General features: G+C 48.7%; 1 protein-coding gene across 3 annotated transcripts in view; it reads right to left on the reverse strand.

Moving 5' to 3' along the window:
* GRIN2B (glutamate ionotropic receptor NMDA type subunit 2B) overlaps nt 1–15363 on the reverse strand; it is a 270832-nt gene extending 255469 nt beyond the window's left edge. Inside the window, exons 1-3 of one of the 3 annotated variants that reach the window (XM_005308915.5) lie at nt 15064–15340; nt 13845–14246; nt 5804–5976 (exon numbers count right to left, since the gene is read on the reverse strand). The gene's annotated coding sequence lies outside the window, so the exon portion shown is untranslated. Of the gene's footprint in view, nt 1–5803; nt 5977–13844; nt 14390–15063 lie in introns of those variants that run through there. The other 2 variants (XM_005308916.5, XM_065562233.1) reach the window with 2 other exon arrangements.
* Between the last annotated feature and the right edge of the window lie 983 nt (nt 15364–16346).

Here is a 16346-nt window from a genome sequence, read left to right on the forward strand (position 1 = left end):
CCCCTTTTCCCCAATTAGTCCTCCAGCTCAGAAAGACCAGCAAACTACCCCTCTACTAATACCTGCCTTGCTATGAGAGGACAGAGGCAGTATATAAACTGGTCCCCTTTCCAAGCTCATCCCAATTGGCTGGAACAGGGGGGCCTGGCCCCACCCACTCTGCTCCTGAGCCCAGGTCCTTAAAGATACAGTCACAAGATTCCTTCCAAGCACGACTTATTCAGGGGACCATTTCCTCTCTCCCCATATCTCCTCCACCTTTATACATTAGACCACCCTAACTCTTAAAGGGGCTATGTCATCTGACAAGGATGAGATGATTAGTAGGCACCATTATCCATAAAGGGGCAAGTCACCTGTTACACTACCCAATCTGTATTTTCTCCAATCCTATAATTAAATGTTATGTCCCTTCTGATAGTCATGGAAGACTCCAAATTTATATTTCACACACAGCTTTTGTCTCTGTGGAGTTTGCTACCCCACTATTTCTAAATGTAGACCGCAAAGATTTCTTCTGTGGCTGTGTAGTGCCTGATGCTCTGCAATGTCCTGAGCTGCTTTTTACAGTGGATTTCAAGATTTCAGGACTCTACGTTTGCATTTTTTGCAATCATGAATTAGAGATTAATTTCAACTTCAAGTTGTACAAAAATGTGAACAAGTGAAGAGAGAGACCGAGAGAACAGATATGTCATTCTGTCGCTCTCATTAGACTCTCCCTTGGGGATTGTCATCCTCAGATGTTTCATCTTGATACTGCTGAAACACATCTGACACTGGGGAATCTCCCCTGAGATTCTTAGCCCATTGAATACAGTAGCCAGTGATACTAGGCAATTAGAGACCGAGCTAGATACAGGCACACACAGGGATGCATGGATACCCTCCTGTGTGTGTGTGTGTGTATGTGTAAGTAATAGTGTGCATTACTGTGTGTTTCCTGTGCCACAGTGCATTTCAAAGGTGTTTCTCGGAGGAGTTCAGTGACAGAAACCTCACAGGAATCCAGTCATGTGCAGTTAATTAACCCACTGCATTACCAAGTAGAAAGACACTCCTGGCAGAAAAGCAGCAACCCCTTCTGCATCCTTCTCTAGAAACAGTTCACAAGTTGGAAGCTCCTCAGTAGCCAGAGTTTCTACCCTGTTCCATACAGTATCTTCTGAGCCAGCCTGGCCCTGAAGCTGCTGTGAGTTCCCCCACAGCTAGTACAGATAGAGCACCTCCTGCTGGGATCAGTTCAGATGGGAATGTCTATGACCTCCCTCAGCACCAATCCCCCTGACATTTTTCTCATAGTGCCTCCTGTTTGGAGAGGGTCAGATTGCAGTAGCTGGGGGTTCCTGTACTGCCCAGTTCTCCCACACCATTCAATATAGTGCCTCCTCCTGGAGACAGAGGTGATGTGGCTGTGAACTCCAAATATCCAGTGCACCTATAAGACCTTCTTCCCTGCTGGAACTGGCTATTGTTAGGGCTCTACCAAATTCACAGCCATGAAAAACGTGTCACAGACCGTGAAATATGGTCACCCCCGTGAAATCTGGTCGTTTGTGTGCTTTTACCCTATACTATACAGATTTCATGGGGGAGACCAGCATTTCTCAAATTGAGGGTCCTGACCTAAAAGGGAGTTGCAGGGGGGTCACAAGGTTATTTTAGGAGGGTCACAGTATTGCCACCTTTACTTCTGCACTGCTTTCAGAGCTGGGTGATCGCAAAGCAGCAGCTGTTGGCTGGGTGCCCAGCTCTGAAGGCAGCGCCCCGCCGGCAGCAGCACAGAAGTCAGGGTGCCAATACCATCCCATGCCACCCTTATTTCTGCGCTGCTGTCTTCAGAGTTGGGTGGCCGAAGAGGGGAGGCTGCTGACTGAGGGCCCAGCTCTGCAGACAGCAGCGCAGAAGCAAAGGTGGCAATACCATACCATGCTATCCTTACTTCTGTGCTACTGCTGGTGATGGCTCTGTCTTCAGAACTGGGCTCCCAGCCAGCAGCCACCGCTCTCCAGCTGCCCACCTCCTAAAGCAGTGCTGCTGCCAGCAGTGCAGAAGTAAGGGAAGCAGTACTTCAACCCCCCCTACAATAACCTTGTGACTCCCCCTGCGTACAACTCCTTTTTGGGTCAGGATCCCTACAATTACAACACTGAAATTTCAGATTTAAATAGCTGAAATCATGAAATTTACAATTTTTAAAATCCTATGACTGTGAAATTGACCAAAATAGACCATAAATTTGGTAGGGCCCTAGCTATTGTGTATGGGAGTTTCCCTCAGCCTTTTTGTTACCATGATCCCCTTTTACAACAACCACAAAAAAGCCTTTGGGACGCCCCTTACATCTAGCCATTAAAGGGAGGATGGCCATGTCCCTGCAGAGCTCGTTGAAGACCAACAGATTGAGAATCCATGTTATAATAGATTCCTCTCACTTTCTTCCAATCCCATAATGCAGCCTAATCAAGTCAATGGCTAGGCCAGAAAACAAGAATTCCAGTTTGTGAAAAATGTCAAGGTTTTGACCTTTGTTTTCATTTAGCATCGGAACAAAAATGAAACCTAATTCTTTTGTGAAAAAAATGAAAGAGATACCCAGAATTGCCAGGTGGTTAACGTCTCCCACATCCCAAACAACGTAGTCTCCCCATCAGGCCATAGAGTCAGTCTCTCAAGCTCTCCTGTTGAAGCTGTTTCACTTTGCATAAATCATTGACTATCCGGTCGTCGGCAGGCAGGATGGAACCTGAGATCTCTGGAGCTTAGTGCATGAGCCTCTATAGCATGAGCTAAAAGCCAACTGGATATTAGTTGAGGCTGTAGAGCAGACTCATTTAACTCTCTCTAAGGCCTGGTCTACACTGGGGGGGGAAGAGGGGGAATCGACCTAAGATACACTAGACACGATAAATCGATCCCCGATAGATCGATCATTACCCGCCAATCCGGCGGGTAGTGTAGACTTATCCTAAGTGGTCTCGGTGCCACTAGATGGGACAGCACACCACACCCAGAAGGTGTGTGGGTTACAAGTTCACTAACTACAGGGCTATTCTGGGAGGTGTCTTTCTAGTTTCAGCCAGAAAGCTTCCTCCAAACTGAAACATTTTCCCAAAATGTTTTGGTTTGGACAAATTGACATTAAAAAAACCTTTTGTCAAATAATTCCATACTTACAAGTGTTTATAGCTAGAGTTGAACCATTAAGAGGAAGAAACTACAGCCCATGTCTACCTATGGAACCACCCCTGTGCTCAGGTAATATCAGAGCTGTAAAGCCAGTTGCCAGAAAGCAAATCCTCCATGTATTAGGCTGCAGAATGGGATGAGGGACATGGCATTTGCACTGGTATATTCACTGCAAGTTCAGGACACCAAATCATAGCCTTTTCACCTGGTTCCCAGTAACCCATTCTCCCTTTTTGAGCTATCCATGCTTTGAAACAGTAATCTTACAAGTCTATAATTTCTTTTATCTTAAAGGATCCCAAGCCTCTTTTCAGATCACCATGCACATAAGAAGCACTTCAACCACTGTTGAAATGCATGCACGCCTAGAACGAATAAGACAGCTCTTTACCAATGAACAGCAATATTACATAGCAGTTCAGGGCAGAAGGTGAAAGGAAAATACCATATTCACATGAAATTACAGGATGAATTTTAGGAACTCATAACATTTCCAAGATGGAATTAGATCAGGACACCAGTACTAAAGCCCCATACTCTTGTGAAAAATGCCAGAGTTCCACACTCCATTTTATATCTGTCACCTAAATGATGGTGTAACCCCCTGCTGCATGTGTGTAACAGGTCCCCCCCTCTGGGCCAGTCCACAGAGAATACAATTAGTCACTACTAGCAGCTTGGCTCTTGAGCTCAAGCTGTCGCAGTTCATGCTTTTAGCTCTGGAGATTCCTGGTTCACTCCCTGGTGTTTCATTCAAGAGGGTGACTATTACAGTGGCACCTCTAGATGCACAGCACCCTCCACAACCATGCTGGGGCACTATGATCAGTACTGACGCAAGAGTGCCTCGACTGAACCATTAACCCCACTTGATGCAAGTTTTCCTTGGATGCCTCCCATCTGACCAAGCCCAAACCTACATGGTTTGTGAGATATGATGAGAACACAGTTCCTCCAAATTAATCAGACCAGAGATTGAAGGTACTATGGAGGGTGGCAGGAAGACGACTTAGAAACTGCTGTGTTGCCTGTCCCCTCAAATCTTATTTTAATATGATAGTGCTGGTGGGAGGGACAAAGGGAAGTAAAGAGAAAGAGTCTAGTTTAAAGCCTCCATCTAACTTTTTTGCTTGTCTAGCCTGAAAAAACAACCATACCATGACATGGCAAAACATGTGTTTTCATACTGTGACATTGAGTTAATGTGTGACTTCATACACTAATGTCACATCACCTTGCACCATCAATTCTGGATGTTCAGATAGAATGATGATGGGAGCCAGTTCAAAACCTTAAGATAAAAAGAGATAGATAGAAACATACTGATGACAAGGGGCAATAGTCATGATGTAGTGAGGCTCAAAATACACTCATAATTATTTAACTGTCCCTGCCAGTGCTAACAATGTGGGACAAGCTTGTGAAAACTGAGATTCTCCTGTAAACATTTAGACTATTGGTGAACTTAGCAGTTCACCACGGTAGATAATTATATCACAAAATCTCAGAGGTTTTGAAAATATAAAGACCTTTGATAAGATAATATAAAGACCCCGACACCTTCTGGGGGGAATTCAAACTATAGTTGCATTCAGCAACACCATGTTCGCTTCTACATACATAACATGACGTCGAGTGTCGTATGTTCACTGTCTGAGCTCTAGACTCATTATGGTGGGAAAAGATCTCACAAATTAGACATATAGTCCTCGGCGTATTGACAAGTCTGATCTTGTTATTTCCTTCCTAAAGTGACTTTATTTGGCACCTTGAAACCAAGGTGAATGGCTCACTGAAGAAAGATTAGATATAATCTTGATAGTTGAGCATCTAGGTTTTAGATTTTAATATCTCTAATATAACAATTCCACCACCTCTATCAGCATCTTCTGTCACCCAAACTGCTCTTGCAGTAAACTTTTAATTTGATGTTTAATCGAAAATTTTGCTGCTGTTTCTTCAACTCATTTACTTCCTGATCTGTCCTTGGTGACTAATGAGGATAATTGGCCCCTGTCTTCTTTTTGTAACAGTCCTGTACACACTTGCAGACAGTTATGCCTCCACCCACAGTTATCTTTTCTCTCAACCATTAGTTAATATTGACAATAATAGGTATTGTTTTCTAAGACCTTTGATCATTTTCATTGCTCAGTCCTCCAAACTCTCTCCAATCTTTTAAATATATAGCTCCCAAACTTGAACATCATGCTTTAGAAGAGACTTAACCAAGGCTGCAAAGAGAATAATTACTTTTCTGTTTTACACAAATCAGTATCCTGTATAAAGCTACCTTGCTTGCAGGTTGGCTGTGTCAGAAGACTAACACTAAGCTATCCAGTCATTTACATCTTGATTGCTGGTTCAAATCCAGACTAGGTCAGTAATGACTGCAAATGGTTTCCATCTGATGGTTGTTTAGTGGCTATAGATAAAATTTTCAAAAGTGCCTCAGTGATTTAGGAGCCTGAGTCCTAATTTCAAAAATTACTTAGGCACTTAGGAGCCTAAGTTTCATTAAAAGTCAATAGGACTGAAGTTCCTAAGTGCCTACGCCACTTTTGAAAATAGGAAGAAGGGTCCTAAATCATTGAGGCACCGTTGAAAAAATTACCTTGTGTCAAGTGAGCTGATGGTCTCCCTCCAGTTCCTGACAGGCAAACAGTCATATTCCAGTTGGCATAGACACCAAGGACTGAACACACCATGAAGACTTGATTCTCTTTTTCTCCACATAAACGGTGAGGCACAGCAGTACACAACAACGTTAAGGAAGCTGTACCTGTGCTGGGGATAGAGGAAGCAGATCTTCAGTTCTCAAGGCTGTCAGTCTAACACATTTAACAGTAACATCCACTGACTCCTTTGACATTTCCATGGAGTGATGAGCCTTGTCCATGGTTCTCGGTGTGCTGTTCCCATTCAGTTCACTCATTTTATACCTTTGACCCTCATTCCATTCCTGTTTTTTCATTTGTTATCCCCCATATTCACTGGATTTCTGAGCTCTATGGCCCCTCCTTCATTTGGCCCAGGCAATTTAGGCCATCCCTTCCCAGAATATAACCAGAGACATTCACTGACTCCCTCGACACTTTCTTAGAATTGGGGGAGGGGTGCTGTGCAGGTGTCTCAGTTTGGTGTCTCCCTCTGAATTCCTCATGCTGAACCTGTCACCACACTCCTGTCCCTATTTTCTCATCATTTGCTCCCAGCTGATTAATTGATGTTTGTTTTTTGTAAATCCTTTTTATACAAGGGAGGCCATTGTTGTTTTTGTGGGAGGAGATCCCTTTTAGGGAGCACCCCAGCTTACAAAGATCAAATTAGCTGACCCCTTTTAGCAGCACTACATTCATTCAGTGTATGTTTAAAACAAAAATCCTCTCCATCTGCCCAGGTCTAGTGCCTAAGGCACTCCTGTCTCACCCACTACCAAAAAAATACACGAAAAAGCAATTTGAGCTCAAAGAGACAAATTAGCTATGGTTTTGGTTTGCTTACTTACTGTGTCTACTACCAAGTCACATACCTTTCCTTTTCCACATAGAAACCTCAATAGCATGAAAATTAGCTTGCATCTACTGAGCCCTCTTCCTGCCTCTGACAGGGTGTGCACACTATTTATTGTGGGTTTGCTCATAAGCGCAGAGCTGCACACATTCATTTGATATTGTAGGGTTGTTCACTGGCTCAGGGTTCGCATACACTGATTTATTTTTGCATGGTTGTTCATGAGTGCTGGGCTCTCAACAGCTGTTTGTTATTATCAGGAGGTTGTGAGTGGTGGGGCTGCTGTGCTGGCCTAGATTGTGTTTTTCAGAAGACAAAAATTAAGCTTTAATATTTAATCTTATTGAGCCAAACCCTCTGCTGGTGTAAATCAGCATAGTTCCATTCATTTCAGTAGCACTACACCAATTGACTACAATTGAGGATTTGGCCTAATAACTGGAAACAGATATAAGAGAAATAAAGGTAGGTCAAAGAGGGATTGGAGTCACACTCATGACCAGTAGGAATCACACTCATGACCAGTAATGGCGTCCCTTTAACTTTTGCAGAAGTAAGGTTCTTACCCACGAAAGCTTATGCTCCCAATACTTCTGTTAGTCTTAAAGGTGCCACAGGACCCTCTGCTGCTTTTTACAGATTCAGACTAACACGGCTACCCCTCTGATACTATGAAATACTTGTAACATTTAGCAAATAATGGGCTAAGGCTAGAGGGCATTAGGCAATTGGTAGGAGGACATCGTGCTTCGATTTTAATCTTATCACTCCTGGACTCCCCTTCTACAAACTCCAGAACTGCAATTTTCAAATGGCCATTTCCTCTTAGTCCCTGAGGCCCCCAGGTCAGTTGCAGGTATATTTTGCTGCATTGAAGCAACTAAATTAATCAGCTGATTCGTTGTGGGTGAGAGGATTCTTGTGGATGGGTGGGTGAAGGAGGGATCATTATAATGGAAGATGTATCCGTCATGTTTCTCCCAGTCACTCACTTCTTTTCTTTTAAGTGTAAACATTTCCACCAGATGGGAGGCACAGAAGATTCAGGCAATTTTGGAACCTCATCATAGGGTGCTCAGATGCTACAGGAATCATACAGTAGATCAGATAGATACATACATCTTTTTCCATTTGTATCTATTAAATCATCCAGTCTGTCTCTCTGATTAACCAGTCTATTTCATCATGTATCTGTTAGGACATACAACTTCCTCCCCCTGCCCCCTGTTTCCTCCTGCTGCTGAGGCTGTGTCCCTGCTGACCACCACATGCCCTGCATTCCAGGTGCCAAGAGGTTTAGATGAAGGGACTTGGTGCAGCAGACTCACAGTGCTACCCACATTTCTCTCGGGGTAGTGTAGACCATTAACAACTAAAGGATCAGCCCCAGCTTCTGCTTAATCCTAAACTCTTCAAGCCTCAGAAGTGAAAGACCAGAAAATGGAATCAAACCCATTGCAGAGACACTAACCCTTAGAGCTCTGTGTAGGCTGTGCAACAAGCTCACATCCTATGCCAGCTTGAGGGGAGAGGTCAGAGAACAGAACTGGGAGTCAAACCCAGGCCTCCCACCTGGCACTGCCGAGACACTAAACCTTAGATCTCTGAGCTCTGGTACCAACCCAAGCATTGAGAGTCCAGGACTGGGAACCAAAACACAATTCCATAGGGCAGCACAGAACACTAACTACTGGACTCCAGAGTCAGCTGGCCTCTTTTGCAACAAAACATAGGAGAAACAGGTTTGATTTAACTCCAACTGGTATTTAAAATGCATAAATAGATAAAACCACCTTTTCCCCTACAGACAAGATTTTTAAGGGCTGTTAATGTTCCAACATTAGGATAAAACAAACCAAACAATAAATGATTAAAAAGGCTGTCGGGGGAAAGAGAGATCTTGGTGATTTTTTTTCTCCTGCTGTCTCTTAATGTTCTTTCATGGATGTATGGATATGTGAAAGAGGGTGATGTAGCAAAAGTTCCAATCAGTGCAAGTGTCCTGAAATAATTGCACTGATCAGAGTCCTTCACCAGCCACTTAGGACCTTTCTTTTATCCAACTTATTGTATAACCAGCTTATCACATATGTATCTATGTGTAGCACAATTTCTACTGTGCTTCTATATGCAGGTGCACACACAGAGGCTTGACATCGGTGTAACTTTATTTACCTCAGTGGTGCACCTCCTGTTCTACCACTGTTGTGCAATCAGAATGAGACCCACAAAGCAGACTCGTGTGTGTGGATGGGGCAGTAGAGGTGGCGGTCAGCGAGGACAGAATTAACACATTTGACCGTTCCAATGTTTATCCTTTTAGGTCTGTGCTTTGCACCTTCTCTCTGTGTTGCTGTTCGCTGAGGGAAAGATGGTTTGAAAGTTGAAGCTGTTCCAAAGTAAGTTCGTGTTTTCCCGAGCCATAAATTCTGCCTCTGGTTATGAAGCCCCTGCATGATCTTTCTTGGCTTCTCCCAAACACGGAGAAACTCACCCCTGTCCCTGGATGCAGCGAGGAGAACATACGTTATAGGGAGAGAGGGTAGGAAGACAGAGACGGGATATAATCAAAAGGAACCGAGAGATAGCGAGGTCCCACGTTCCCATACAGATTGGGTGACCATTTAACACACCCCCTAAGAGCAGGTATCCCCCAACCCTGGAGCCTCAGCGGCTCCCACGCATGTTTTTCCCAGACTCTTGACCGGATGAAGGTTCGATCCCCGAGAAATTGAGAGGGGTGTGTCCGCAAACTAGCCCCTCTCTCCCTACAATTGTGGTGTTCCTTCTCCAGCCAGTGAGAAGGATCGGACTGCAGATCCCTGGGCCGTCACTGCTCCAACCGCGCACCAGCTCCTCTGCTTTCATTCCCAGAGCGACGGCTGGCTGGCCTGGGCCAGTGGCCAGCTCTCTCCCTGCGCTCAAATCGGCCAGGCCTGCGGCTGGCTCCCTCCTTATATCGGCTATAAACAAAAGTTAGCCGCAACCCAGGGAGGTAGGACGGGTCTGTATCTGATCTCTCCCTTATTTCACAGCAGGCACAACAGAAAAGGGCCGGGGTTGGTCAATTTCAGAGCACCCCGAGCAGGTGGCCTCTCTTCTGTGTGCGGGCCAGCTGGAGTCTGCCCTGTGGGAGAAGGACCAGACCAGTCAGTGAGTGCGTTTGAGATTAAAATCAGTCTCCAGAGGGAGAGCGCAGAGATGGAAGGGATGAAGGAGAGCGAGACTGAGGAAGGAGCAGGAGAGGGGATGGAGGGAAAAGGAGACTAGAAGAGAGGAGGGTGGGAAAGGAAGAGAGAGAACTGAGTGGAAGAAGGAGGGAGCGGAGGGACAGCGAGGGATAGAAACAGAGAGTGGGAGCGTGAAATGCCGAGGAGCGAGAGGGCTGGAGGGAGTGGGAGGAAGAGGCATGTAAAGAAAGAAGGAGAGAGCGCAGGAGACACAGACACAAAGGGAGAAGGAAACAGTGGGAGGGCGAGCGAGGAAAGAGGGGAGCACGGAGCGCAGGAGGGGAGCGATGGCAGGTCGGCGAGGAACGCGGGAGGGCTGGGCGTGGGAAAGCGATCTGAGGCGGAGAACCAAGGTGGGAGTGGTGGCCCCGGAATAACGTGTAGGGAGCGGGAGAGGCTTCTGGGCTGAAAATGGACAGCGCTTCGCCTCTGTCTCCAGCAGCAGAGCCCAGGCCGCGGGTGCCAGAAGCGTCAGGTGGGTGATGAGGTGATTCCCCGCCCCTACCCACGCACCTGCAGCCAGCCCCATGCTCCCACCCCCCAGCAGCACGTGGGGTCTGAACACTCCCAGGCGCGGCCCTCCTTCCACTGCGCTCATCCTGCGCCCCGCGCCGCTCGCTCCTTCTGGAGAGCAAGAAAACCCCGAGTGTCTCCTCTAATGAAACAGCCTCTGGACCCGCTCGCCCAGGGGTGTGAGCAAGCCGGGCGGGGGGGGGGGGGTTACGGGGAAGGGGAAGGGGAGAGAACGGTAAATTACAATGGCTCTGAAGTCGGCTCCCTGCCAGCCACACAGCTGAGCTAATCGCCTGGTGCGCGTCCACGTGGGCGTGGGATTGTGTGTCCCGGGCCTTGTGCTGCAGCAGCGCTGAGTCCCCGATCACCGCGCGCCGGGAGCCCCCTGCCCCTCGGGGCGGCCAGGGCGAATCCGTAGCGCTATCTCTGGGAGCTGCCGCTGCCTGTGGCTCCAGCCACCTGCGCTTTCTGCGGCAAGCTCCGGGAGCGCACACAAGAGAAGAGGCGCCCGAGTCCCCCTGCGCTGATCTCCGGGTAGGAGGGGGAGTGTGCCCCTGCTCCGAGCAGGGGGCAGAACCAGCCTGCTCCCCACAGCCTCCCCGGGACCCCGCTGCCCCAGGCAGTCACCCTTTCCAAGCTCTGCCTCCTCCTGGGGGATATGGGGTCGGTGGTGACAGCCAGAGGGAGCGCAGCGCAGGAAGGGGGCGCGGGGCTGTGGACAGAGGGGGCGGGGGGCGACTCTGGGGCTGGCCCTGCTCTGCTGGCAAATCTTGGTACGCGGTGCTGGCGAATACCGAACTATCGCCCCCAGCCGGAGAAATGTGCAGCCAGGGCCGAGCATTAGCTGCAGAGACCCTCCCCTCCTCTCGAGAGAACCCTGCCCAGCCACAGCGGAGCAAGGCGGACGCCGTGGGACCGCGAGCTGTAATGAACCGTGAGAAGCGGGTCTCCGCCGGGCTGTGAGAGCGGCGCAGCCCGTGCCTCTGCACACCCACGCCCCCACCCACCCCACTGCTGCGTCTGCCCGCAGGCCAGGTGCGGCAGCAGCGCTCGGGGGCCACCCGCCTTCCAGGGCCGCGCTACAGCTGCGGGCGCACACCCAGAGGCTTTGTCAGTATCCGGGCGGGGCGTGTAGTGTGGGCCCCCGGGGCAGGGATGGTGTCTCCCGCCGGCGCCTGCGGAGCGGGCAGAGCACTACAGTTGGCTTTTCACAAACATTAAATAAACTAAAGCACAATGACGATGAATAGTAGTGCAGGCTAAGGACCCGAGCCCCGGTCCCTCGGCCAGCCCCAGCTCCGTGGGGAGAAGAGAAGGAATGAGAATGCAGTTCCCAGCCCACCTCCTTGCAAACAGTGTGGGGGGGGGGGTGCCCGCACCGAGACCTTCGGGCACTGCCTCTGGGCCACGGTGCTGTTACAAAGGGCGGGACGCGATCAGGAAGGCGCAGCCCGAGGCTCAGACCCAGCCTGGAGCCGGGCTGCCCACGCCGGCCTCACCCGCGCTGAGGTCTCTGACACGCCTTGGGGAAATGTTGACATCTCCGGGCTAGCTGCTCACGCATCCCCGCCAGCACACCCACTCCGCGCGCAGGTAAACTTTCGGCTCCCGCCTGCGGAGGGAGGCGGCCGGAGTCAGCTGGCACCGAGTCGGAGCTAGGCGCGGATGCTATTTATAGAGCCTGGGAGAACGTGGCTACAGCCATGGGGCCCTGCCGCTCAGCTGCCCCGTGCCAGGACGGGGCGCCTTTGGTTTTAGCACCACACGCGACAGACACATTAGCGAGGGGAAAGACCCGTTAGAAATATTAGGGGAGACTCAGAAGGGAAGAGGATCCTGGAGCGCGCGCCTCCTCTCACCCCTGCAGGATCCTTCCCCTCCGCACCCCAGGGCTTTATCCGACTGTAAATGACTCAAGCTAGGGGACTTCTGTCACTTCTGCTGGGGTTTCCACCCAAGACACTCGCCGGCCCACTTCCGTCCCTTGTATTATCCCGGATCATCGGCAGCAGACGCGCAGTACGGGGAAGCTAAGGGGGTGTGGTAGGAATAAATCCCACATCAGCCTAGCTCCTCTGCACATTGATTTCCTTCTAGTCTCCTTCCTCCTGTTCTGCATCGGCTCCCGGCCTTTGGAGACCCCTTCGGTTCTAGAGTCGCAGGGAGCAAGGGACCGTTTTCTTATCACGCTCCTTGAATAGCATCTAATAAGCTCCAGCGGTTACCCTGGATTTCAGTCCTATCTGACATTAGCCATTGGCCAGAGAGACTGGTAGAGTGACAGCAATTTCTTGCGCGCGCGTGTGTATGTGTGTGTGTGTGACCACGACTCCTAACGACACAGCAGGTTGGAGAATGGATGTTGGTTTAAAAAAAAATCAGCACTTGATAGTTTTCCGTATAGAGCAAACAAGAGACACATATAAATGAACACGCCCCCAAGAGCACGTATCCCTTTGTCTTGCCACCATCTTACAGAAAGATTCACATGGCAAATTACTGTCGTGCATGTACCGGTATCTCTCGCCTAGGCACAGTCAAACTGCAAGATAGCCATTTTGCATCAGTGTAAGTAGCAGTTTGCGGAGGAGGGCGTGTGTGAGCGGAGACAGAGAAAGGGACGGTATGGCTGTGGGGGGCGGGGGTAAGAAAGGGGAAGGGAGGGAAGGATCACCGCTGAATACAACCGCCACACCAGCGCCGGGCGGGGGGGGGGGTGAGAGAGAGAATAAATTAAAACCATGGACTTGTCTGAATAAAGCGCCTAGTAGGTTTATTTTAAGTCTCTTGACGTGCTTGGACTTAAAATAGCCCTTCACCTGCACGCAAGCACACACAGCAGCCTGGCTCGTTTCAACCACTGTTCCTGGGACTGGCCACCCCTCGCCAGCCTCGGTCCCCATTTAGATCAGTTTCACTGCATTAGGCCTCCAATGATGCCCAGGCCCTGGTTCTAGATTATGCACCATCCTTTTAGGCAACAAGCAGGTTTGTATTTATTCTTCTTAATAATAAACTGCGAGAAGGGAATCGAAGCACGGAATGAATGAGGGAGGCGAGGAGGCAGTGAAGAGAGAGGGAGTCGATTTGCCCTGGGTTGGATTTTAATTGTCTTAATTCCCCTTCCCCTACAACCCCCAAAACCCAGAGAACTTTCCCCTCTATTCACTGAAATAGTAACTCAGACATTCCTATTCCCCTCTCTGCCCATCCTATCTGATGAGACAAGGGGGAGAGGAATCAACATGTCTGAGGACTATTCCTCCTTCTAGCTAGATCTACTCTTAAAAAAACATCACTGGATTCTCGGTTATATCGCCTGTGGTTTCCCTTTACAAATGAGCGAGCAACAATGAGCTGTCAGCCTTGAAAGAAAAACAAAAAGAGAAATTTCCCTACCTTGGTTTGTAGAAGCAGAACCTCTAGACGGACAGATTAAAGGAGCGAGCATGTTGGGACTATCCAGACTTCTCTTCTTGCTTGCATATCCACATAAGAAGAATAGGGGTCGGGGGAGCAAATGGGAGAAATGATAAAAAAAATCCGATTTGGCTATAAAAATATCGTGTGTGTCAATCTTGGGTCTTGAAGCGGTGCAAATTCAAAGAGAAGAGATTCACTTCAGAGAGTGCACGGAGGATGGTAAAGCGCAACATCCAAAGCAATCATTGCTTTTTCACAAGTACGATTCTTATAATTATTTTTTTTCCTGGAGCCCTAGCGGATGAGGTTGTGTTTAGAGCAACTGGAGATCGGTGCTGTTCTTCTGTGAAGCATGATTATTCCCACAGCGTTCCCCACCTGAAGGGGGGGAGAAAGGATCGATATTTGTATTAGTGGGGTTTGAGGGAGACGAAAAATGCTCCCCAATAAAGACATGGATTTATCTAGAAGCACGAGAAGAAAAACGCATTCCCCACTAGTGCATGCAGCCAGGAGGAATCGAAAACAGCTGGCACGAGTCTATAAATAATTCAGATACGGTCTGGTTGTACCATTCCGGGGATAGGCATGGATACGAGATCGGAAAACGAGCGAGATGTGAATCGTGGAGAGAAAGAGAGACCTCTACTCCCCCCACCACTCTGCCCCCCCCCACACACACACACACACATCCATCCAACCAACACACACACGTACAAAATACAACACACCGCTTGGAACAAACACTTAGCAAATGCAGTTACCATCCCCATCTGCATTGCTGCTGACCCGTCTGTCCGTCTCTTCCCACCCCGCTCTGGGATTGAACAGGGGCTTGATTGTGCACTGAGTGTACATTTTGCATTTCTGGAGAGGTGGGGACACGCACACGCGGACACACAGGGAAGCTGGTGTGCTGATGTGCATCAGAGGGCTGTTGGTTTCACCTGCAACGTGTCTCGTTCAGAGTAATTGCAACGCCCGGCCACACAGTCACCCTCCGAATACATCCATTTGTTCTCTGTGGTTTGTTTGTTTAACTCTTTAATATATTTATAAAGGTGGTGTGGGGGTATATTTATACCGACGTTTCTTTAATGAACCCATGGGTATTATTTTCCCCTCCCATCAGTCCTCTCGTGCAAAAAACAATTAAACCTCAAAGCGATGGTAAAATATAGACACATGTACCTACCAGCAAATCCTGTTGCAACAATTTTGAATTCCCTGGGGTGGCTATTTCCCCTTTTTTCCTGCAAAGCAGTATTAACCATCCATCTCAGGCATTTTGAACTTCTTCAGGTTCACTCAGGATCTTCTTTGACACAGGCAAGGTGGGAGGCGTGGGGGAGGGAGAGATTGTTCAGAGCAAATTAAAAAACAAATTCTTCTGCAATATAAAATCCCAGAGAAGATTTCCTGGAGGGGGAGAAAGCAAAGGAAGGTGAATCAAAAAACACCCGGCAAAAAGCGAGCAAACGAAAGAGAGAGAGAGAGAAGGAGGAAAAGCAAAGAACCCAGATCCCAATTGGTGGTTATGGGGGGGGGGAGCTTTGCAAGTCAACAGTACGGAAAACAGGGGAAGAGGAGGAGGGAGCGCAAGGAAAATGGGTATTAATCACCCAATAGTGGGGGTGGGGAGATGCAGGTTGTCCAGCTCTGGAAAAGGCTTTGAATCTCACATAAACGCAGACGCACAGAGATACACACATACAGAAAGGGCTCTGGATTAAAAAAAAAGAAAGAAATTTCTTCTCCCGCTGTCTCTCTGGATCTTTCCCCCCTAGTGCAGAGACACCGGCTGAGGCAGCTTCCAGCGTCATGTAACCGGAGGGGAGAAAAGCAGGCTTATCCCGGACCCATGGTGCCTCCTTCTGGTGAAAGGATAGAACAGCAACTAGTCCTGGTTCTTGGCAAGAAGGAACCCGGAGAGGGAAGGGAATCAAAGGGGGTGAGGGGGTTGAACCTTCCCTTACCGCTGCCCTAAATCCCTAGTACATTTCTGGGGAGCTGCATCTCAGGGACCCTGGCCGTGAGCACAGTTTGCACAGTTCAGGAGATTCGCGTTTGCCCGGAAAGACTTGCTGACGGCTGGCAGGCACCGAGCCTGAGCTCAGCACAACCAGGGGACTATCATTCTTAGTATAGGAAGACAACTTAAAAGGAAATTGGATCTGAACTAAACGAAAGGGGTCAGAGGAGAGATAACATTAATAATCCAATCGGATACTCCATAATTAAGCCCAGTGGTTTAATTGCCGTTCTCAAATCCCCCTGGAAGCTGAGTATCGTGAAATCAACCCGAACAGAAAGGAAAACACAATTTCACTTGGCAGCCGGTTTGCAGCGTCTCCATCCCCCCGGGGCGCTCTGTGAGCACACGCCCATTTCCAGGGGCAGTCCACAGCTTGGGGGGCTACCCAGCTGATTCACATTAACGTTTAAACAGCCGCGTATTTAACCTCCCACTTGGGCAGC

The sequence above is a fragment of the Chrysemys picta genome, chromosome 1 (genome assembly GCF_011386835.1).
Source record: "Chrysemys picta bellii isolate R12L10 chromosome 1, ASM1138683v2, whole genome shotgun sequence".
Taxonomy (NCBI): Eukaryota; Metazoa; Chordata; order Testudines; family Emydidae; genus Chrysemys; species Chrysemys picta.